Source organism: Hyla sarda, chromosome 5, assembly GCF_029499605.1.
Source record: "Hyla sarda isolate aHylSar1 chromosome 5, aHylSar1.hap1, whole genome shotgun sequence".
Classification (NCBI taxonomy): Eukaryota; Metazoa; Chordata; class Amphibia; order Anura; family Hylidae; genus Hyla; species Hyla sarda.
In genome coordinates, this window is record NC_079193.1 from 373,062,832 (window position 1) to 373,087,174 (window position 24,343).

Sequence of the window (24,343 nt, forward strand, 5' to 3'; positions counted from 1 at the left end):
CTATTGATTTCAATGGGGACTGTTCCTAAGCACACGGTATAAAGCAGCGACCTATCACTATTCAGTGCAGTTCCACATACATTTCCATTAATATCTGTGGGAGCTTTAAATAAAATCACACAAAAAGCCTTAAGAAAAAACAGCACAATCAGCACCAAAAGCCGCACAGCAGATACCACACTTTTTATTTATTCTGTGTGATTGGCTTTTATCTGTGTGAACATAACCTTAATTACTGCATAATATGCTACTCAGCAGCTACACACCCTGCTCCTCAGGAAATAGACACCCTGCTCCTCAGCCTCTACACACCCTGCTCCTCATTACCTGAACAACCTGCTCCTCAGCCTCTACACACCCTGCTCCTCAGGAGCTACATACCCTGCTCCTCAGGAGCTACATAGCCTGCTCCTCAGGAGCTACATAGCCTGCTCCTCATTACCTGAACAACCTGCTCCTCAGCCTCTACATACCCTGCTCCTCAGGAGCTACATACCCTGCTCCTCAGGAGCTACATAGCCTGCTCCTCAGGAGCTACATAGCCTGCTCCTCAGGAGCTACATAGCCTGCTCCTCAGGAGCTACATACCCTGCTCCTCAGGAGCTACATAGCCTGCTCCTCAGGAGCTACATAGCTTGCTTTTCTTAGCAGTTACACACTCTGCTCCTCATGACATGCACAACCTTCTACTTAGCAGTTACATACCCTGCTCCTCAGCCTCTACATACCCTGCTCCTCAGCCTCTACATACCCTGCTCCTCAGCCTCTACATACCCTGCTCCTCAGCCTCTACATACCCTGCTCCTCAGCCTCTACATACCCTGCTCCTCAGCCTCTACATACCCTGCTCCTCAGCCTCTAAATACCCTGTTGCTCAGCCTCTACATACTCTGCTCCTCAGTAGCTACATACTCTGCTCCTCAGTAGCTACATACCCTGCTCCTCAGCCTCTACATACCCTGCTCCTCAGCCTCTACATACCCTGCTCCTCAGCCTCTACATACCCTGCTCCTCAGCCTCTACATACCCTGCTCCTCAGCCTCTACATACCCTGCTCCTCAGCAGCTACATACCCTGCTCCTCAGTAGCTACATACCCTGCTCCTCAGCCTCTACATACCCTACTCCTCAGTAGCTACATACCCTGCTCCTCAGCAGTTACATACCCTGCTCCTCAGCCTCTACATACCCTGCTCCTCAGCCTCTACATACCCTGCTCCTCAGCCTCTACATACCCTGCTCCTCAGCCTCTACCTACCCTGCTCCTCAGCCCCTACATACCCTGCTCCTCAGTCGCTACATACGCTGCTCCTCTTAGCAGCTAAATACTCTGCTCCTCAGCCCCTACATACCCTGCTCCTCAGTAGCTACATATGCTGCTCCTCTTAGCAGCTAAATACCCTGCTCCTCAGCCCCTACATACCCTGCTTCTCAGTAGCTACATACCCTACTCCTACTTAGCTGCTCCTCAGTAGCTACATAGCCTCCTAATCAGTGGCAACAATCTGCTCCATAGTAAATAATGATTGTGAACCAGCCATGACTTTCATTCTACCTGAGCCATTAGTTATTGGGGTGGTCCTCAGCGGCCCTGCTATTCCAGTCTTGATTGATAGATCTCTTCCTGTTTGGTTATTGAGAGAAATCTATTAATCAAGGTCAGTGGGGCAGAGAGAAACCATCGGGGACCGCCATGATGCCAAGATTCAAGCATGAAAGTGATGACAGTTTTTCTATAATCTGTTTCTTAGTAAATACACCAACTTCTCCTTAATATCCAAACTGAATTGTTGTTCTTTAAGCTTACCTGTTGTTGTAAAGATTTTCAAAGACCTGTCTGGCTTTGTTAGACTACCCCTTCAGCGTGGAGACAAGGGGATTTTAGTGCTCTCACTGCTAGTGGTGGGCTGTTTGACAGTAGTACACATACATGGACTTCCTTCCCCTTACTTCCATGGCCAAACAAAGAACAGCACCTACTCCTCTCTGCTATATCATGACATAGTGTTGAAGAAAGTGCACTAGATAAAATAGGCTGCTCTGTGCTGGTGATGAATTACACGTGGGAGGAAGGGGTTACTGATGCATGGGATTTGCAAGTTGCTGTGTGAGCAGAATGGAAAGAAACAGTAAGTAAGGGGTTATACTCAGCACTGAATTACTGCAGCCGAGATGCTAAAAGGAAGGGGGGAGGTTACACTGAAGCACTGTGGACATCTGAGACAGTTGCACTGAGCTTTATGGATGATCAGAGATGCAAGGGAAGCCTTGATTTACCTTTGTGGATCATCTTTAGTAGGCAGACTGGCTCAGATTGTAGGTACGCAGTCCAGGCTCTCTCAGTCATTCTCTCTCCTGCACACAGCACATGGCTACTGAGTGCCTCTGCTCCCTGTAATTTGTCCTGATCTAGTTGTTACTAGAGACAGACTTCCCCTAACGACAGGAAGTGGACAGCAGACTGCAGAGAAATGAGACACCTAGTGGCCAAGACTTTAGAGCTGTATTACTAGGGCGTAAGGTATCCTTTAAATGATTTACATATATGTTAGGAATCACATTAGCTATCATATAGAGAAAAGATGTTTGAAACAACAGTGACCATTTAAAGATCCAAGAAGGGAAAAAAGCAATGGGTGGAAGGAATGGATTGGCGGAGAGCGATCCTACAAAGAGAAGCCAAGTGAACACTAAAAACAGACGCTCAGGGTGGACTTGGTCTGAATGACCGCCTAGATATGAGCGTTTTCGTGTAGGAATGCTCCTATCCACTCACACGTACCTCCTCACAAAATAGATAATACTTACACTCTATTATAGTCTAATGCCTTTATTACGATAAGAAGTAAGAGGTTTCTGCAATTTTCTTATTATATTGATTTTAACCTTCACGTTTTTGTTTGGTTGTAAAGAATATGTTAACGCCCCTACCCTGAGGCATCAGAGGTCAAATGGTATTTACCTGGCCACTCGCCTGAGGGTAGGCGTGGTCTGATGAAGCCCCGGAGACAGGGCGCGATACGGCTGTAACCATGGCTCAAACCTGACTCTGCTCTGGCGTCCCGCTAATGCTCTAAGCTAATGCTCTGCACAGAACTACGAACCGTGAGTGCCTTTCACTTTAATCAGCAGTCTGCATAGTGCTCCACAAGTGCTTTTCAGTGCCGACCCTACCTGCTACTTTGTATATATCATTTAAGAAGTTGCCTTCCCATTGGGTCAGCAAACCAAGATACTACTAATTGCAAGAATAAAAAACCATGTTATGGCTCACAAAGGATACAGACGATAACATCCATATGCCCCAATATTGTATATGGACAGGAATTGTCCCTATTAGGTGAATGTGGTGGTTGAGTTTCAAGATGGCATACAGTACATGTCAAGCTAAACCCTATTTAATCAACTTCAAGAGCAACAACTGAAGAACATGCCTCCAAAGTCTTTTTATTTTAATTTTATTTCTATATAGTTCACTCTGTTATGCTCCAGAAATAACATCAATGTCAATCAGGACAAAATCCTCTGACTGGTGGTGTACCCGCAGCATCACAGCCGTAGCATCTTGCGTACTCCGCTCTACTTGATGTACATTTGCTATAAACACTTGTGTGAAGTACAATCTACTTTAATGAAATCAAGATAAACCGAGATGCCGGGATGAGAGTCGTCTTATTCGTCTGTCTGAAGTGGAGATTTCTTGCAGAATCAATGGGCTTTGATAAAACTTGAACGTTTCTCTTCTGAAGAAACAAGTAAAGTTATATGTAAGAAATCTTCGGAGGTCTTCACAATGTCTGCTCGAGCGTCCGTACTGTAGGCTCGTATCTCAGGATCAGGGACATGCACAGACATTTTGGGGGCAGGGGCTCAGGTAGAAAAAAGGGCACCTTCTAATTAAAAAATGTTCGTAGAAACCTTACATATGTTAACACAACACATTTCCGGCAGTCATGTCAGCTGAATGGGGATCCACATCAACCCATGGAGGTCCCAATCAGTAAGGCCATTATAAAACAAGTGTATTAAAGGGTAGGTGCTCAAGCCCCCTTTTGAGTCTGTGTGAGCACGTCCCTGCTCAGGATGGATGTAGCGTCTGTTTCATCCAGAATATTCGATGTCATGATCTACCAACTCATCTCTGTGGTCTACGGAGGGGAACAATCTGATGTCAATCTGTGGTTGTCTTCTCCTAACTCCTCTTATTACTAACATTCTTAGATAAAAAGACAGGTCCCTGCCCTCCAAAGCATGAGAACATTGCTCTACGCGGTATACCGTAGTATACCTGGTAGGTGCCACTAGGTACGATGGCTTCCCACAACATCAGCACACTCCTTTTCTATGTGTAGATGTAGAAACTAGGAGGCTCTGCTAGATTCCCTTATGGTCTGCGCTCAAAAGATACGGGCCAATGCTTTAAAGAGGTACTCCATCCCTAGACATCTTATCCCCTCTCCAAAGAATAGGGGATAAGATGTCTGATCGCGGGGGTCCTGCCGCTGGGATCCCCTGCAATCTCTCCTGCACCCTCTGTCATCTGCTGCATGGAGCAAACTTTGCTCCGTGCCTAATGACGGGCGATACAGGGGCTGGAGTATCGTGATGTCACAGCCACCACGCCCCCTCACATAGACTTGAATTGAGGGGTCAGGGCATATTGTGACACAAGAGGGCGGGGCCGTCACCTCATGATACTAAGGCCCCTCTATCCCTCTCGTCATCAGGCACGGAGCGAAGTTCGCTCCATGCAGCAGATGACAGGGGGTGCTGCATCCTTTATGTAGGGGATAAGATCTCTAGGGGTGGAGTACCCCTTTAAGGCAGTGAGGTCAATGCAAATACGGTCATAGTGAGAAGGGGCTAGGAAATAATGTAGACCGAGTAATCAATTAAAAAAAGTAAGTGCAAAGCACCGAAAAGAATCCTGCACTCACCGCTCGACAGAACACTTCAGGTTCCAATCGTGGACAGACCTGACGAGGCTGTAGGAACTGCATGGGGCGCTCAGAGAAAAGAATCCTGCACTCACCGCTCGACAGAACACTTCAGGTTCCAGCTGTGAACAGACTGGACAAGGTGAAGGAACTGTGAGGGGAGCTCTAAGCGCCCCATGCAGTTCCCACAGCCTCGTCCGGTCAGTCCATGGTTCAAAGGCAGAGGGAAGAAAACGAAGGGGCGTGCTCTGGGATGGTTGTAGGAGGAACGAAGGGGCCCAACTCACCACCTCGTCTTGGGTTTCGTCGTGGTCCGCCGGGAGATTCCAGCAGAGCAAAACAAAAACCCTCTGCGGGGAGAAGGATGAGTGGGATATATGCAGTGTGCGGCTCACTTTCCCCTTTTCCGTATCTCCAAGGGTACGGAAATGTGGATGCGAAAGTAAACAGGAAAAACAGGGTATTTGGGGTGGATCGCTTCTGCTTGTAAAGAATAGGACTCAAAAGCCACGGTTGCACAGGACAAAAGATTTATTGAAATAGAAATGATAGGACAACGCGTTTCGGCACTAACAAGCACCTTCCTCAGGTCCACAGAGATCAAATGAGTGCGTCCTGTAGGCGTTTGCTGTGCAGCGGTGGCGTCGCCACCGCTGCACAGCAAACACCTACAGGACGCACTCATTTGATCTCTGTGGAGCTGAGGAAGGGGCTTGTTAGCGCCGAAACGCATTGTCCTATCTTTTCATTTTCAATAAAACTGTTACCCCGCTGTTATACATAGTGGAGATCCACGATGGCAGTGCAGGACTCCTGTGGTTGGTACTCTTTGAATCCCTGGCATACTCTGCCCCTGCAGAACCTGCACTAAGACTAACACAATAAATCAGTTTTACCTGGACTATTCCCTTTAACTACATTGAAAAATATTCTCAACATCTCATCATGATGAATGCAGGAGCTTCTGTCACATCTCTCCTGGCTGGAAGACAAATTTAATTATATGACTGGTTAAAACACAAGGGAGGGATGAACTTCTTTCATTTCTAAATTGCTCTGATTTAATTTTTAATAGAAGTTTCAGAACTCGAGTGAGTTTTTACACCCGTCTGGAAAGTGCTGGATAAAAATAGACCAAATTAATCAAATAAATGAAACTTTCCCGAAGACATCCTGAAGCTCCTAAGACAGTGTTTCCCAACCTTTTTTGGCTCGAGGAACCCTTCAAAAAAAATAAAAAATTCTGCGGGGAACCCCTGCCGTAGTTGACGAAAAAAAAAAAAAAAAAGGAAAGCCGCAATTCAATGTACATCAATTTATCTGTGGGTATGTAGATTACAGTCCTGCTTTATACTGCAACTCACACGTGACGTCTTCTAAAATCAGCAGCGTTCTCTTCTCTTCTCCATCTGGTCCGCGCCGTCAATTTCTTTCAGCCACAATTCTTCACCATTAAACCGGCAAAACACTTTACACTATTAGGCTCCACACTTTACCAGCATCAGCCTCCAGATTCCCCTTTTAGAAGTGAAGAGGGTGTATAGGTGTAAAGGGGTAACAGAGGGGTGCAGAAAGGTATACATGGGTGACAGGTGTGTAGAGGAGTGTACATGGGTGACAGGTGTGTAGAGGAGTGTACATGGGTGACAGGTGTGTAGAGGAGTGTACATGGGTGACAGAGGGGTGTAGAGGAGTGTACATGGGTGACAGAGGGGTGTAGAGGAGTGTACATGGGTGACAGGTGTGTAGAGGAGTGTACATGGGTGACAGGTGTGTAGAGGAGTGTACATGGGTGACAGGTGTGTAGAGGAGTGTACATGGGTGACAGGTGTGCAGACGAGTGTACATGGGTGACAGGTGTGTAGAGGAGTGTACATGGGTGACAGGTGTGTAGAGGAGTGTACATGGGTGACAGGTGTGTAGAGGAGTGTACATGGGTGACAGGTGTGTAGAGGAGTGTACATGGGTGACAGGTGTGTAGAGGAGTGTACATGGGTGACAGGTGTGTAGAGGAGTGTACATGGGTGACAGGTGTGTAGAGGAGTGTACATGGGTGACAGGTGTGTAGAGGAGTGTACATGGGTGACAGGTGTGTAGAGGAGTGTACATGGGTGACAGGTGTGTAGAGGAGTGTACATGGGTGACAGGTGTGTAGAGGAGTGTACATGGGTGACAGGTGTGTAGAGGAGTGTACATGGGTGACAGGTGTGTAGAGGAGTGTACATGGGTGACAGGTGTGTAGAGGAGTGTACATGGGTGACAGGTGTGTAGAGGAGTGTACATGGGTGACAGGTGTGTAGAGGAGTGTACATGGGTGACAGGTGTGTAGAGGAGTGTATATGGGTGACAGAGGTGTTGGGGGTGTAGAGGAGTGTGCAGGGGTGACAGAGGGTACAGGGTGACAGATGGTTGTAGAAGAGTGTATGGGTGACGGGGGCATAGGGGGTGACAAAGTGGTTTACATGTGTGAGAGGGGTGTACATGGGTGACAGAGGGGTGTAGAGGAGTGTACATGGGTGACAGAGGAGTTTTCGGTGTGTAGAGGAGTGTACATGGGTGACAGGTGTGTTGGGGGTGTAGAGGAGTGTACATGAGTGACAGAGAGGTATTGGGGGTGTAGAGGAGTGTGCAGGGGTGACAGGGTACAAGGGTGACAGATGGTTGTAGAAGAGTGTATGGGTGACGGGGGCATAGGGGGTGACAGATTTGTTTACATGTGTGACAGAGGGGTGTAGAGGAGTGTACATGGGTGACAGAGGGGTTTTGGGTGTGTAGAGGAGTGTACATGGGTGACAGAGGGGTGTAGAAGAGTGTACATGGGTGACGGGGGTGTATGGATTAAAGAGGGGTGAACAGGAGTGACAACGTGGTAATAGAGGGGCGGACAGGGGTGACAAAGGGGTGAATAGTGGGGGTTGGACATTGGTGGGTGGTCAGAGGGGTGGTGAACATTGCTGACCGAGGCGGACAAGGTGGACATGGATGATAGGAAAGTGGACAAGGGTGAAAAGGGGAAACAGAGGAGCGACAAAGGGGGGTGGACAGGGGTGACAGAGGGGAGAGGGTGCACTACCTTAATTAAGCTGAGCTGAGCCGTCCTTCTGCGGGGGGCGGGTAACATCAGGCGGGCCGGGTAACATCAGGCGGGCCGGGTAACATCAGGCCGGCCGGGAACAATCCGGTGCACTATCCCAATTGCATTCAACACCTTCCGGCCTGTGCGCCTGTGAGCTGTTTGCCTGCTGTAGCCCGCGGAACCCCTGGCAGTTCTCGACAAAACCTCAAGGTTCCGGGTAACCCCGGTTGGGAATCACTGTCCTTAGGTCTAGAAGTCACCCCCACTCCTGGCTAGAAGCCACACCCAGCCCCATATCAATACGGACTGGATGAGTACGTCATATACAGAGTTAAGTATTTTTTTGTGTAGACATAGATGATACTAAGGAGAAGATAATAAAGTGGGGCAAAAAAGTATTTAGTCAGCCACCAATTGTGCAGGTTCTCCCACTTAAAAAGATGAGAGGCTGTCATTTTCATCATAGGTTATAACCTCAACTATGAGAGACAGAATGAGAAAAAAAATCCATAAAATCACATTGTCTGATTTTTAAAGAATTTATTTGCAAATTATGGTGGAAAATAAGTATTTGGTCACCTACAAACAAGAAAGATTTCTGGCTTCCACAGACCTGTAACTTCTTTAAGAGTCTCCTCTGTCCTCCACTCGTTACCTGTATTAATGGCTCCTGTTTGAACTTGTTATCAGTATAAAAGACACCTGTCCACAACCTCAAACAGTCACATTCCAAACTCCACTATGGCCAAGACCAAAGCGCTGTCGACGGACACCAGAAACAAAATTGTAGACCTGCCCCAGGCTGGGAAGACTGAATCTGCAATAGGCAAGCAGCTTGGTGTGAAGAAATCAACTGTGGGAGCAATTATTAGAAAATGCAAGACATACAAGACCACTCATAATCTCCCTCTATCTGGGGCTCCATGCAAGATCTCACCCCATGGTGTCAAAATGATCACAAGATAGGTGAGCAAAAATCCCAGAACCACACGGGAGGGACCTAGTGAATGACCTGCAGAGAGCTGGGACCATCAGTAACACACTACACCGCCAGAAACTTAAATCATGCAGTGACCCTCTGCTTAAGCCAGTACATGTCTGGGCCCGTCTGAAGTTTGCTAGAGAGCATTTGGATGATCCAGAAGAGGATTGGGAGAATGCCATATGGTCAGATGAAACCAAAGTAGAACTTTTTGGTAAAAACTCAACTCATCGTGTTTGGAGAAGAAAGAATGCTGAGTTGCATCCCAAGAACACCAGACCTACTGTGAAACATGGGGGTGGAAACATCATGCTTTGGGGCTGTTTTTTTGCTAAGGGACCCGGACGACTGATCTGTGTAAAGGAAAGAATGAATGGGGCCATGTATCGTGAGATTTTTTATGAAAACCTCCTTCCATCAGCAAAGGCATTGAAGATGAAATGTAGCTGGGTCTTTCAGCATGACAATGATCCCAAACACACCTCCCGGGCAATGAAGGAGTGGCTTCGTAAGAAGCATCTCAAGGTCCTGGAGTGGCCTAGCCAGTATCCAGATCTCAATCCCTTAGAAAACATTTGGAGGGAGTTGAAAGTCCATGTTGCCCAGTGACAGCCACAAAACATCACTGCTCTAGAGGAGATCTGCATGGAGGAATGGGCCAAAATACCAGCAACAGTGTGTGAAAACCTTGTGAAGACTTACAGAAAACGTTTAACCTCTGTCATTGCCAACAAAGGGGATATAACAAAGTATTTATATGAACTTTTGTTATTGACCAAATACTTATTTTATTTGCTAAATTTTTTTTTAAAAATCAGACAATGTGATGCTATGGATTTTTTTTTCTCATTATGTCTCTCATAGTTGAGTTTATAACCTATGATGGAAATTACAGCCTCTCTCATCTTTTTAAGTGGGAGAACCTGCACAATTGGAGGCTGACTAAATACTTTTTTGCCCAACTGTATGTTATTGTGGGCGTCTGATTAATTATTTATGTTGGCACCAGTAGTGGTGGTGTTGACCTGGACGTGACACCATGCAGGCAAAGCAGGAGGAACCCAAAGCATGGGTATTAAAGGGGTACTCCGGTGAAAAACTATTTTTTTTAAATCAACTGGTGCCAGAAAGTTAAACAGATTTGTAAATTACTTCTATTAAAAAATCTTAATTCTTCCTGTACTTATTAGCTGCTGAATACTACAGTGGAAATTATTTTCCGTTTGAAACACAGAGCTCTCTGCTGACATCACAAGCACAGTGCTCTCTGCTGACATCTCTGTCCATTTTAGTAACTGTCCAGAGTAAAAGGAAATCCCCATAGCAAACATATGCTGTTCTGGACAGTTCCTAAAATGGACAGCAGAGGTCAACAGAGAGCACTGTGGTCATGATGTCAGCAGACAGCTCTGTGTTTCAAAATGAAAAGAATTTCCACTGTAGTATTCAGCAGCTAATAAGTACAGGAAGGATTAAGATTTTTTAATAGAAGTAATTTTCAAATCTGTTTAACTTTCTGGCACCAGTTGATTTAAAAAATAAAATAAAATAAAAATAAGGTTTTCACCGGAGTACCCCTTTAACAAGGACATCTGTAGTAGAGTACTTCGTATCAGTATCCTACACTTGGATCCAGCAGTCATTGCACGTAAAAGGGTACTCCACTGGAAAACATTATTATTATTATTATTATTATTTTTAAATCAACTGGTGCCAGAAAGTTAAACAGATTTGTAAATTACTTCTATTAAAAAAATCTTAATCCTTCTAGTACTTATAAGCTGCTGTATGATACACAGGAAGTTCTTTTCTTTTCGAATTTACTTTTGTCTGCCCACAGTGCTCTCTGCTGACACCTCTGTCAATTTTAGGAACTGTTCAGAGTAGGAGCAAATCCCCATAGAAAACCTCTCCTGCTCTGGACAGTTCCTGATATGGACAGAGGTGTCAGCAGGGAGCACTGTGGTCAGGCAGAAAGGAAATTATAAAAAAGAAAACAACTTCCTGTGAAGCATACAGAAGCTTATAAGTACTAGAAGGATTAAGATTTTTAAATAGAAGTAATTTACAAATCTGTTTAACTTTCTGTCATCAGTTGATTAAAAAAAATGTTTTCCAATGTTTTAACCAAAAAATAATTAGTAAAAAGTTTATCTAAACCTTTTATTGAAAAACAGGTTTTCTGGTGAACCATGATGAAACATCTACTAAGGAAGCCAAGTAAAGTGTCTCTGGTTACAAAGTCCAAGAAAGGTAGTATGGAAGGCAGGCACTGTATTTAGACTTCAAGTCTGAGAAAGGCTGCTGCTCCTCGTGGTCCAACTCACAACCATAAATTTAATAAACGTAGAAGAACGGCACTCCGAATACAACTGCAAGTGGTTTTATTCACCCATTACTGTTACAAGGTGCAACGTTTCAGCCTCATAGTGAGGCTGAAACGTTGCACCTTGTAACAGTAATGGAGTATTTGGAGTGCCGTTCCTCCACTTCCTCTACGTTTATTGGGTCTCTGGTTAGATACTGTTCCATATAGCAGGTAATACCCTATAGGAAGAAAGGCCAGCCCCACAGGGGATGGAGGGATGGTGATGACCAGTACTAGGCCTTTCTATTCAGGGTTCAGAAGGTAGAGGGCCCCATTTGTATCCTATGAGTGCTCCCAGCCTCCTGAGACTCCAGTATTGACACACTATAATCATTCAACTTAAAGGGGTTCTCCGGTGCTTAAACATCTTATCCCCTGTCCAAAGGATAGGGGATAAGATGCCTGATCGCGGGAGTCCCACCACTGGGGACCCCCGGGATCATGCACGCGGCACCCCGTTTGTAATCAGTCCCCGAAGCGTGTTCGCTCCGGGACTGATTACCGTCGACTACAGGGTGGGTGGCGTGTGATGTCACGCCTGCGCCGGCGTGTGACGTCACGCTCCGCCCCTCAATGCAAGCCTACGGGAGGGGGCGTGATAGCTATCACGCCCCCTACCGTAGGCTTGCACTGTGGGGCGGAGCGTGATGTCACACGCCGGGACAGGCGTGACATCACACGCCGCCCGCCCTGTAGTCGTCCGTAATCAGACCCGGAGCGAACACGCTCCGGGGACTGATTACAAACGGGGTGCCGCGTGCATGACCCCAGCGGCGGGACTCCCGCGATCAGGCATCTTATCCCCTATCCTTTGGAGAACCCCTTTAAATAAAGATATTAATACACATAGAAGCTATTGTCTATTGAGGAACCCAAACAGCAGACTAAAAAAATCCTAGCTGGCAGGGGGGTAACTATTAGGTGTGCAGTTGCATCCAGGCCCAAGAGCTTAAAGGGGTACTCCGCTGCCCAGTGTTTGGAACAAACTGTTATGAACGCTGGAGTCGGCAACGGGAGCTCGTGACGTCATAGCCCCGCCCCTCATGACGTCACATCCCCCCCCCTCAATGCAAGTCTATGAGAGGGGGCGACAGCTGTCACGCCCCCTCCCATAGACTTGCATTGAGGGGGTGGGCTGTGACGTCATGAGGGGGCAGGGCTATGACGTCACGAGCTCCCGGCGCCATTGTTCGGAACAGTTTGTTCCAAACGCTGGGCAGCATAGTACTCCTTTAAAGTAGGTGTCCGGCAAAAGAAACAATCTGTGTATGGTGTCAAAAAGTATAATAAAAAGCAACTTATTTATAAAATGCTATAAGCCATAGTGCAGAGATCTTCCATTAAAAGCCGTACTCAATTGGAATTTTTTTTAATTTAAATCAACTGGTGCCAGAAAGTTAAATAGATTTGTAAATGACTTCTATTAAAAAATCTTAATCCTTCCAGCACTTATCAGCTGCTGTTATGATCCACAGGAAGTTCTTTTCTTTTTGAATGTCCTTTCTGCCTGACCACAGGGCTCTCTGCTGACACCTGTGTCCATTTTAGGAACTGTCCAGAGCAGGAGAGGTTTTCTATGGGGATTTGCTCCTACTTTGGACAGTTCCTAAAATAGACAGAGGTGTCAGCAGAGAGCACTGAGGTCAGAAAGAAAGGAAATTCAAAAAGAAAAGATCTTCCTATGGATCATAAAGCATCTGATAAGTACTAGAAGGATTAAGATTAAGTCATTTACTTTCTGGCACCAGTTGATTAAAAAAAATAATGTTTTCCATTGGAGTACCCCTTTAAGCTGTATCTTACTTGAAAGCTGTGATGTCACGTCCCAGGCTCTCAAAGCAGTCTGCTCTGTCCTAACTCCCCCCTCCCCTTCTGTCAGCACAGGACAAGAACAATGATGTTAAAGAGGGGGCTGGTATTACTGCTCATTAGTTATGACTCATTAGATAAGGCAGCAGGATGCTGTTCTCAGATACAGTAGTTTCCATCTGAACGGGCTTCACTGCTGCCTTATCTAATGAGTCATAAATCTGATGAGCAGTTATACCAGCTTCTTCCTTCACATAACTGGTCTTATCCAGTACTGACAGGAACGGAAGGGGAAAAAGGAAGGAACACACTAAAAAATGCATACAATCTTGACAACTTCATCATCTAGACACATGCTCAGCCAAGAGTATATGTCAATGTTTCCCAACCAGGGTGACTCCAGCTGTTGCAAAACTACAACTCCCAGCATGCCTGGAAAGCCAAACAACTGGAGCCACCCTGGTTAGGAAAGTAGGTAGCATCTAGGTTAGGAAGTGTAGGTAGTGTCTAATTCGATTAACCAATGAAAGGGTTAACACTGGAGGTAAAAATCACAAATTAGATTAAGATCAAAAACAGACCCTATAATTCAGAACAGCAGCGTCACATAAAAGGGAACAATCGCCACATGTCATCAATTACCAGGCACTTAAACAGCGTCGAGCACCCATGGAAATACTGGAGTCATAATGTCATTATCGCCCATTTACACAGAAGCAAACACAAAGCAGGGGCCGAGGTTACCGGAATGATGTCACGGGATCTGGTCCTCCGAAGTGCCGAGGACCCTTCTGGAACCACAGACCATCTGGAGGGACACGTTACTCTTTATTTGTTTGCAGAGGCAATGATACAGAAAACATACACAAGACTCTGGAAAGCTACAAGTTGGGGGATGTAAGTGATTTGCAGCAAAAGTGAACAGAGGGTGCAACCTGTCTATAGGATCCCAGGTGGGAACCATCCGTAATCCGTCACCTGTGCACTTTTCTGAATCCAATTGGGAACTATTCACCTTACATTATCACACGACTGAAGAAATCGTGTAAAAGAGATGCATCAAAAGAGGGAGGATCAAATGTGAGTCAGGAAAAAAGGACCACAACACAACCACAGTTAATGTGGAATATAATACGAGGAACAATACAAATAATTGCAGAATATTGACCCCGAATTAGTTTTCTGATCATTACAAACATTTTCCTGCCATATCCACAAAACCTTCCCCAACACATTTCACCCCCCCATAAAATAACAGGCTTCATCAGGGGACATTAGATAGGATAAGAAGTAGATAGTAAAGTAAACTGTACAAGAATAAAAACATGAAAAGAGAATGTAGCAAATACTACGGTCCACAACTGGACCACTCACTCAGAACCCCGGATGGAAGATGGAGAGGAAATAGTAAGGATTACTGGTATGCCCCTCTGATAGACAGGCCATGATATGCTGTAGGTAGTTTATACAAATGCTGATAATGTGGTGCAGATAATTACAGGCTGAATGCCTTGGGGAAATCCTTGTTATAGAGTGAGGAACTATGGCTAACTAGGAATAAAGTCAAACATACAAGGTAGCATCCTCAGGAACAATCATTGCACTATTGCCCCTGGATAATGTGGAATATAAATAAACCAGAGGGAAGAATGCAAATAAATGCAGATTACTGGCCCCTAATTAGTACTGTGACCATGACAAACATATTCCTGTCATATCCACAACTTAGTCCCAATGGATTTCAACCCATCAAAAAATTAATGGGTTCATCAGGGGACATTAAAAGGAAAACAAGTAGACCGTAAAGTATTACACATCACGGTAAAGTAAGCTGATACAACAAACAAAAACCATGAGATGAGTATGTAGCAAATACCACAGTCCACAATTAGACCACTCATTCACAACCCCAGAAAGAAGATGGAGAGGAGAAGGTAAGGATTACTGGTATGCCCCATGGGATCACTTATCGGCCAATAGTATCTGTTCATATCAGTTCATGCCGGTGGCCCGAAACACCGGTACTGTGCTGGTGGGGATGGGTGCTGCATGGAGGGGGCAGCTGTACCAGGGCGTTCCAGGGCTGGTTCTGAGGAATCAGGTCCACGTCTGCCCCGATGTGACCTGTTTCCTCCGGATCTCGCCATGAGGCTGGGAGGGTCTAGAGCCGAGGTACTTTAGTGCCTCGGGGAGTGGTGACCCGAGGTGCCGAAACTCACTGGGTGTACTGGCTCACTGAGTTGAAGCACTGGCACCACCAACTCTTCACCTTGTGGCACTCACCTCTTGCTTCCCGGCCTTCTGGCTAGGATCAGAGACATTTTTATAGATCCGGCCGGATGTCCATGCAGTATATCTGCGCACATTCACTTATTTCTTTCTTTTTGTCACTGTCACTTTTTGCGTGTTATGTGTCCATAGGATTGTTAGAATGCGGTAGCCCTTCTGGGTGTCCCTTCTAGCGGTCTAGGGAAGGTGTGTGAGGCCATTATGTTCTGCACTTATCTGCAACAACCCCGGGTACTCCTGCATGGGCAGGGTACTGACCGTTTACGGCTCTGCAGGCAGATACCATGGCTAACGCCAATGGGGATGCCGGGAGCAATTGTGGTCCCTTAGTAGCTTCGGTGAAAAGGGGCATAGAACCTGGAACCTTGTAGGTACCTTTTGGCCAGGAGGCGAAGGGTAAGGTTTGTTGGGGGGGGCCTCTCGCCTGTAGGAGAAGGGCTTGTGATAGACCGCATCCTTTGTGCACTTTTTTTTTAGTGTAGCATGTTTTGCACTTTTTCTTGCACTTTGGGTGACTCGAGAGCACGTTCCTCGGCTCTTAAAAGGTATGCCCTCTGATAGGAAAGCCTTGTTATGCTGTAGGTAGATAGTATACATGCTGATAATGTGGTGCAGCTAATTACAGTCTGTAGTTCTGGGGTAATCCTTGCTATAGAGTGAGGAACTATACATCGCTTGGATTATAGCCGACCTTACAAGGGGGCATCCTCAGGGGCAATGCACCATTGCTACAGGATAATGCCAAATATAACTACAATGCAAATAAATGCCGATTGTTGACCCCTAATTAAAACTATGACAAACATATTGCCATCTTATCCACAACCTTGTCCCAACATGTTTCCCCTGAAATAAACATTCATCAGGGAAAACTAGATAGAATACAAAGTAGATAGTAAAGTATTCAATATCATATTAAAGTAAATGATTACAAAATAAATAAAAAAACTTTAAAACACATAAAAACAATATGTAGCAAATACCACAGTCCACAATTTGAATAACTGGTCTTAGGTCTGGGGGGAGACATTCAGATGAAGCACTAACCTGTGCGAAATGGCTACTGTTGCCTGCTGTACCCCCCTCACACTATCCCTCTCCTGTAACCACCTATGTGAGTATCAATAAAATTGAAGAAGAAGACCGGTGAGTTGCCGACTTTTTTGTCTCTACGAATTGTGGATTTGGAACTGTATACTATTAAGCCAGAGCACCACCTACCTATCTTCACAAGCCTTGACTCTTCACTTTTTATACCTGTCCATAGTGGTCTCTTCCATTACCCCGCAGTAGCCGGACTTTATCCTTTTCCACTGTGTTTCACTTGTATTATAGCCAACCATACAAGGGGACTTCCTCAAGGGCAATGGCCCTTGAGAACCCCACCTTGTGTTGAGAAACACGTTGTAACATGTTTTAAAAGATTCTGATAGTTTCTCTTAAGTGCATTCCTCAGGTGCACGCTGGGTTATATTTTTTCGCTAGCGGGTGCCAGTTGACAACGAAGAGTTCGTAAAGGACATCATATATACCCAGGACCTTTTTCGGCTCAGTTTATAACAGGATTAGTTCTCTGCATATAAATAATATAAAAAAGGGTGTCCTTCCCTCCAGACACTCTGCACACACAGACTCGAATGGTCAGTTATATACTTGATGTATCCAGAGCCGTATAACGGTTGACATTGCTCCTCATGTGACAGGACCTCATGTGATGTCGCTCTATAAAACAGACAAACTCTGTGCAACATTAACTCCTCTTCCCACTGCCGCCTATCACCATTCACTTCTACCATGAGGACCAGAAAAGCGGCAGCCTGCAAGGGGAGGGGGGGGATCGGCAATCTGATATCGTCCAGGAAGGAGGGGGTTAAACAAATGACAGTAAGAAAAGGAACATATGCCTCAGATCAGTCAGGCAGAAGAGGCTCCATGTCTCCAGCCCAGCAGATGGAGGAGCGCTAATGTTTAACAAGGTGACAATGTTTTCTTACACTAATGCACAGATAAGACTGGCCGGCCCCCGGGATGAAAGAGGGGTGTATGGGGTGTGCAGACTATAAACTGATAAAAGCTTCACCCCCCCCCCCCCCCCATTCTGCAAAAACTATTTACTTAAGAAAATGTTGAAGAATAGAACGGAAAAACTACATGTGGGGGATGTGGCGGCAAAATTACAAACTAAATACTCACAAACCTGATGAGACTATTACCAAATTAATGTACAACAACTGAACTAACACCATAAACCAGCAGCAATGGTGACAAGTAATGTGACAAGTAACCCCACCAGCAGAATAGTGAGTACAGCTCTGGGGTATAATACAGGATATAACTCAGGATCAGTACAGGATAAGTAATGTAATGTATGTACACAGTGACCTCACCAGCAGAATAGTGAGTACAGCTCTGGAGTATAATACAGGATATAACTCAGGATCAGTACAGGATAAGTAATGTAATGTATGTACACAGTGACCTCACCAGCAGAATAGTGAGTACAGCTCTGCAGTATAATATAGGATATAACTCAGGATCAGTACAGGATAAGTAATGTAATGTATGTACACAGTGACCTCACCAGCAGAATAGTGAGTACAGCTCTGGAGTATAATACAGGATATACCTCAGGATCAGTACAGGATAAGTAATGTAATGTATGTACACAGTGACCTCACCAGCAGAATAGTGAGTACAGCTCTGGAGTATAATACAGGATATACCTCAGGATCAGTACAGGATAAGTAATGTAATGTATGTACACAGTGATCTCACCAGCAGAATAGTGAGTACAGCTCTGCAGTATAATACAGGATATAACTCAGGATCAGTACAGGATAAGTAATGTAATGTATGTATACAGTGACCTCACCAGCAGAATAGTGAGTACAGCTCTGGAGTATAATACAGGATATAACTCAGGATCAGTACAGGATAAGTAATGTAATGTATGTATACACTGACCCCACCAGCAGAATAGTGAGTGCAGCTCTGGAGTATAATACAGGATATAACTCAGGATCAGTACAGGATAAGTAATGTAATGTATGTACACAGTGATCTCACCAGCAGAATAGTGAGTACAGCTCTGGAGTATAATACAGGATATAACTCAGGATCAGTACAGGATAAGTAATGTAATATATAGACACAGTGACTCCTCCTCTTATGTAGATAAGTTGTATATTAAGACTCCTCATAGCCTGAGATTGCAGATACATTTCATTTATTACAACTACCGCAGAGAATACATGGAGATTGATGGATAAATTGTTGCTGCTAATATCAGAGCTGGAACAAATCTTCTCTCCGTACAGGACAAGGACAAAGTCTTCTGCCGTGAAGCAATGAAGAGCAGGTGCTCCTGTCTCCTCTCAATCAGCACAGGTACCGCGTTGCAGATAAGAAGAGCTCCGCATCTGTTCAGCTCAGACAATACTTTGTGTCTGTTCCTCAGCGATACACAAACCTGCTGCTTCACCTACCACAATAAAAACGGAATCACCCTGAATGTATAGACCAGTGTTTCCCAACTAGGGTGCCTCCAGCTGTTGCAAAACTACAACTCCCAGCATGATCGGACAGCCTTTGGCTGTCCGGGCATGCTGGGAGTTGTAGTTTTGCAACAGCTGGAGACACACTGTTTGGAAAACATTTCTGTAGGGTAGTGGTCCCCAAATCGTGCATCTCCAGATGTTACAAAACTACAACTCCCAGCATGCCCGGACAGCTGACGAATTAGGGGTGGCAATGCTGTAAAGATTTTGGCTCAGAAGGAAAGCCGATGGATTTGGATACTCGATACATTGTACCCTAATGGTTTAAATGATGTCCTGCCCTTTGCTCCATTTCTCTGACTGTTTTAGTTTGCCTCCAGTAGGTAAAAAAAAAATTTCAAAGGGGTACTCCGGTGAAAAACATTTTTTTTTTTTTTTTAAATCAACTGGTGCCAGAAAGTTAAACAGATTTATAAATTATTTCTATTAAAAAATCTGAATCCTTCCTGTACTTATTAGCTGCTGAATACTACAGAGGAAATTCTTTTCTTTTTGAAACACAGAGCTCTCTGCTGACATCACGAGCACAGTGCTCTCTGCTGACACCTCTGTCCATTTTAGGAACTGTCCAGAGTAAAAGGAAATCCCCATAGCAAACATATGCTAATCTGGACAGAGATGTCAGCAGAGAGCACTGTGCTCATGATGTCAGCAGAGAGCTCTGTGTTTCAAAAAGAAAAGAATTTCCGCTGTAGTATTCAGCAGCTAATAAGTACAGGAAGGATTAAGATTTTTTTTTATAGAAGTCATTTACAAATCTGTTTAACTTTCTGGCACAAGTTGATTTAAAAAAATAAATAAATAAATAAGTTTTTCACCGGAGTACCCCTTTAAGTGATTTTATATTAATTGTTTTAATTTTTTTTAGTGTCCATGGTTGTTCATTGACCATATATAAGATTTGGCCCACCTCTCCGCTTCAGGATCATCGTTTCGTGTGCTACTCAGAACCATCCAGCCTGCCTGCTCCCCTTGGAAAATGCAGGAAAAATATTATTTTTTTTTTTTCTTGATTATTATTATTTCCGTTATTATTTTTATATATATATATTTGTATATATTTTATTTATTTATATATATATATATATATATATATATATAAAAATAAAGTGATTTCTGTGGAATATATATATATACACACATTTGTCATTATTATTTCTTATCATTATTTTGATACCCATTGTCTCATTATTCTTATTGATGAATTTATTAATTAGTATTTTTGCTTTATACATTTTTGTATTTTCATTGAATTGACTCATTGCTCACTTTGTTCTCTTTTCTGTATTCATATTCTTGTCTAGAATTGTCACTTTTGGAATCATAATTTTCACCTCCCTATTGTGTCATTTATGTCATTTTGCATTATTACTCCCCTATATTGTAGTGTTGTTTAGATGAATTATGCGCATTATATGATATTTGATAATATTTGCACTTTTAGTCGGGTTATAGTATAAATTTCATTGGTCAGATTCACATTATGCGTTTTTTTCACTTCCACACTTTTTTGCGCTAATCAACGTTTCCTCTCTACTTATTCATGCACATACGCACTTTATCATTATGAACTTTTTATTTTTTATACTTATTCATTCATATTTTGCATTTGTATTCAATTATGAATTATATTTAAAGGGGTACTCCACCCCTAGACATCATATCCCCTATCCAAAGGATAGGGGATAAGATGTCAGATCGCCAGGGTCCCACTGCTGGGGACCCCTGGGATCTACCATGCAACCTTTAGGGGCTTCCGGAACCACTGGAGGTCCTCAGGCTGAGTCCATCTTGACCACGAGGACGGAGCATAGTGACGTCACGGCTCCGCTCCGTGTGATGTCACGCTCCGCCCCCTCAATGCAAGTCTATTGGAGGTGCGTGACAGCTGTCATGCCCCCTCCCATAGGCTTGCATTGAGGGGGCGGAGCGTGATGTCACACGGGGGCGGAGCCGTGACGTCACTATGCTCCGTCCCCGTGATCGCCAGTAATCAGACCCGGAGAGAACACGCTCCGGGGACTGATTCTAACGGGGTGCGGTGTAGAAGATCACGGGGGTGCGGTGTGGAAGATGTCGGGGGTGCGGTGTGGAAGATGTCTTAGCGCCGAAGTACCCCTTTAACTTGTTTTTAATAGAGGCCGGCCTTTGGGAAGGGACGCACAAGACACTTTAGCAATAAGTTTACTGAGTGCATCGGAGTGCGCGTGCGCTGGTCCACCTCGCCACGTCATGTGATCCGGTCAGGTGACTGGCTCCGTGACCCTGTTCCCAGAAGTCGCTGGGGCCGTCATGTACACAGCAACCTCGCCGAAAAAGTAATGCACTCAGGTTAGAAGAAGGAGATTATTATAACCTCATGAGCCCATTGGACTGTACCTGTATGAATACAGTCATGGCGGTAAATGTTGGCACCCCTAAAATTTTTCAAGAAAATGAAGTATTTCTCACAGAAAAGGATTGCAGTAACACAGGTTTTGCTATACATATGTTTATTCCCTTTGTGTGTATTGGAACTAAACCAAAAAAGGGAGGAAAAAAAAGCAAATTGGACATAATGTCACCAAACTCCAAAAATGGTCTGGACAACATTATTGGCACCCTTTCAAAATTGTGGAAAAATAAGATTGTTTGAGGCATGTGATGCTGCTTTAAACTCACCTGGGGCAAGTAACAGGTGTGGGCAATATAAAAATCACACCTGAAAGCAGATAAAAAGGAGAGAAGTTCACTTAGTCTTTGCATTGTGTGTCTGTGTGTGCCACACTAAGCATGGACAACAGAAAGAGGAGAAGAGAACTGTCTGAGGACTTGAGAACCAAAATTGTGGAAAAATAGCAACAATCTCAAGGTTACAAGTCCATCTCCAGAAATCTAGATTTGTCTTTGTCCACATTGCACAATATTATCAAGAAGTTTACAACCCATGGCGCTGTAGCTAATGTCCCTGGGCATGCACGGAAGAGAAAAATTGATGAAAGGTGTCAATGCAGGATAGTCCGGAAGGTGGATAAGCAGCCCCAAACAAGTTCCAAAGATATTCAAGCGTTCCTGCAGACTCAGGGAGCATCAGTGTCAGCGCAAACTATCCATCGACATTTAAATTAAATGAAACGTTATGGCAGGAGACCCAGGAGGACCCCACTATGGAGGAGACCCAGGAGGACCCCACTATGGAGGAGACCCAGGAGGACCCCACTGCTGACACAGAGATATAAAAAAGCAAGACTACATTTTGCCAAAATGAACTTGAGTAACCAAAATCCTTCTGGGAAAACGTCTTGTGGACCAAGATAGAGCTTTTTGCTAAAGCACATCATTCTACTGTTTACCGATAACGGAATGAGGCCTACAAAGAAAAGAACACAGAACCTACAGTGACATATGGTGGAGGTCAGTGATGTTTTGGGTTGTTTTGCTGCCTCTGGCACTGGGGGCCTTGAATGTGTACAAGACATCATGAAATCTGAGGATTACCAACGGATTTTGGGTCGCACTGTACAGACCAGTGTCAGAAAGCTGCGTTTGCATCTGAGACCTTGGGTCTTCCAGCAGAACAATGACCCCAAACATACATCAAAAAGCCCCAGAAATGGATGACAACAAAGCGCTTGAGAGTTCTGAAGTGGCAGCAATGAGTCCAGATCTAAATCCCATTGATCACCTGTGGAGAGATCTTAAAATTGTTGTTGGGAAAAGGCGCCTTCCAATAAGAGACCTGGAGCAGTTTGTAAAGGAAGAGTGGTCCAACATTCCGGCTGAGAGGTGTAAGAAGCTTATTGATGGTTATAGGAAGCGACTGATTTCAGTTATTTTTTACAAAGGGTGTGCAACCAAATATTAAGCTAAAGGGTTCCAAAAATTTTGTCAAGCCCATTTTTGGAGTTTGGTGACATTATGTCCAATTTGCTATTTTTTCCTCCTTTTTTAATTTAGTTCCAATACACAAAAAGGGAATAAACATGTGTATAGCAAATCATATGTTACTGCAATCCTTTTCTGTGAGAAAATCTTCATTTTCTTGAAAAATTTCAGGGGTGCCAACATTTACGGCCATGACTGTATTTTACGTGGGAGGACAACACCCCTCGACAAAGGGGTTTTCCTGCCGAAATGCCAATAGGGGTGGTGTCGCTCGGGTGTCCTCCTGCCATGCTATTTTTGGTAATGGGTTTGTACATTGCTATATATTGTTAGTCTTATTTGGCTTTGAGATACGCTGTTTTTTTGCACTGTTGTATTAATGAAATGTATGGCACTTACTGATGTAGATGAAGATCGTGATTAGGCTTTTCCATGACATCAGAGTGACACCCTGTGTATTCTCTACCCCTCAATTTTTTCTTTCTTTTTTACTTTATGTAATTAATAAACATTTTTACATGTTGGATTAATACATTTTGTAAATGACTCAATTTTTCTTGTTTGTGGGTTTGTATCTATTTGGGAGTTCATATAGCATTATATATTAAAGGGGTACTCCGCTGCTCAGCATTTGGAACAAACTGTTCCGAACACTGGAGCCGGCAGCTTGTGAGGTCATAGCCCCGCCCCCTCATGATGCCACACCCCGCCCCCTCAATGCAAGTCTAGGAGAGGGGGCGTGACGGGTGTCACGCCCCCTCCCATAGACTTGCATTGAGGGGGCAGGGCGTGACTTCATGAGGGGCGGGGCTATGACCTTACGAGTTCCAGTGTTCTGAACAGTTTGTTCCAAATGCTGAGCAGCGGAGTACCCCTTTAAGTACAGGTTTTCCTTTTACTATTATTTGTATACCCTGAAATCTGAAATACATTTTTTGCTTGGGAAGCACTGGTATAGACTACTCCTTCGAGTGACAGTCCCCTGCGTCACGGACAACCACCGAATAAAGTTTAACCTACGGAGAACAATTTTATTATCTCTGTAATAAGTGACTGGCATCACTCCCTAAAAGATCTATATATGATTCTAAGGGGTTAAAAACACTCCAAGGAGTTGACTTTTCACGTCAAGGTGACCATAAGATCACTGAATAGACGTCCTCTTTATAACCGCCGTGTTCTGTACATTGTGACTTAATTACCTTTTTATCATTTCTCATCTCTGCTCATGTTTAGAGGTCACAAAGTGGAGCGCACAATGACACCAATCAGTACGCTGCGCGGAGTATAACATGGAAGACCGCACTGCCGCCAGGATAAGGACACATAGCAGGACTTATATACTGGTACATAGGAGGCCGTATTATAGCAGTTTTATTCTTGTATATAGGAGCAGTGTTATAGTAGTTATATTCTTGTATATAGGAGCAGTATTATAGTAGTTATATTCTTGTATATAGGA

At 44.4% G+C, this 24,343-nt stretch overlaps 1 protein-coding gene across 1 annotated transcript in view; it reads right to left on the reverse strand.

The window, feature by feature from the left end:
• TRAPPC9 (trafficking protein particle complex subunit 9) overlaps window positions 1–24,343 on the reverse strand; it is a 602,485-nt gene that overhangs the window by 13,994 nt on the left and 564,148 nt on the right. The window lies entirely within an intron of this gene.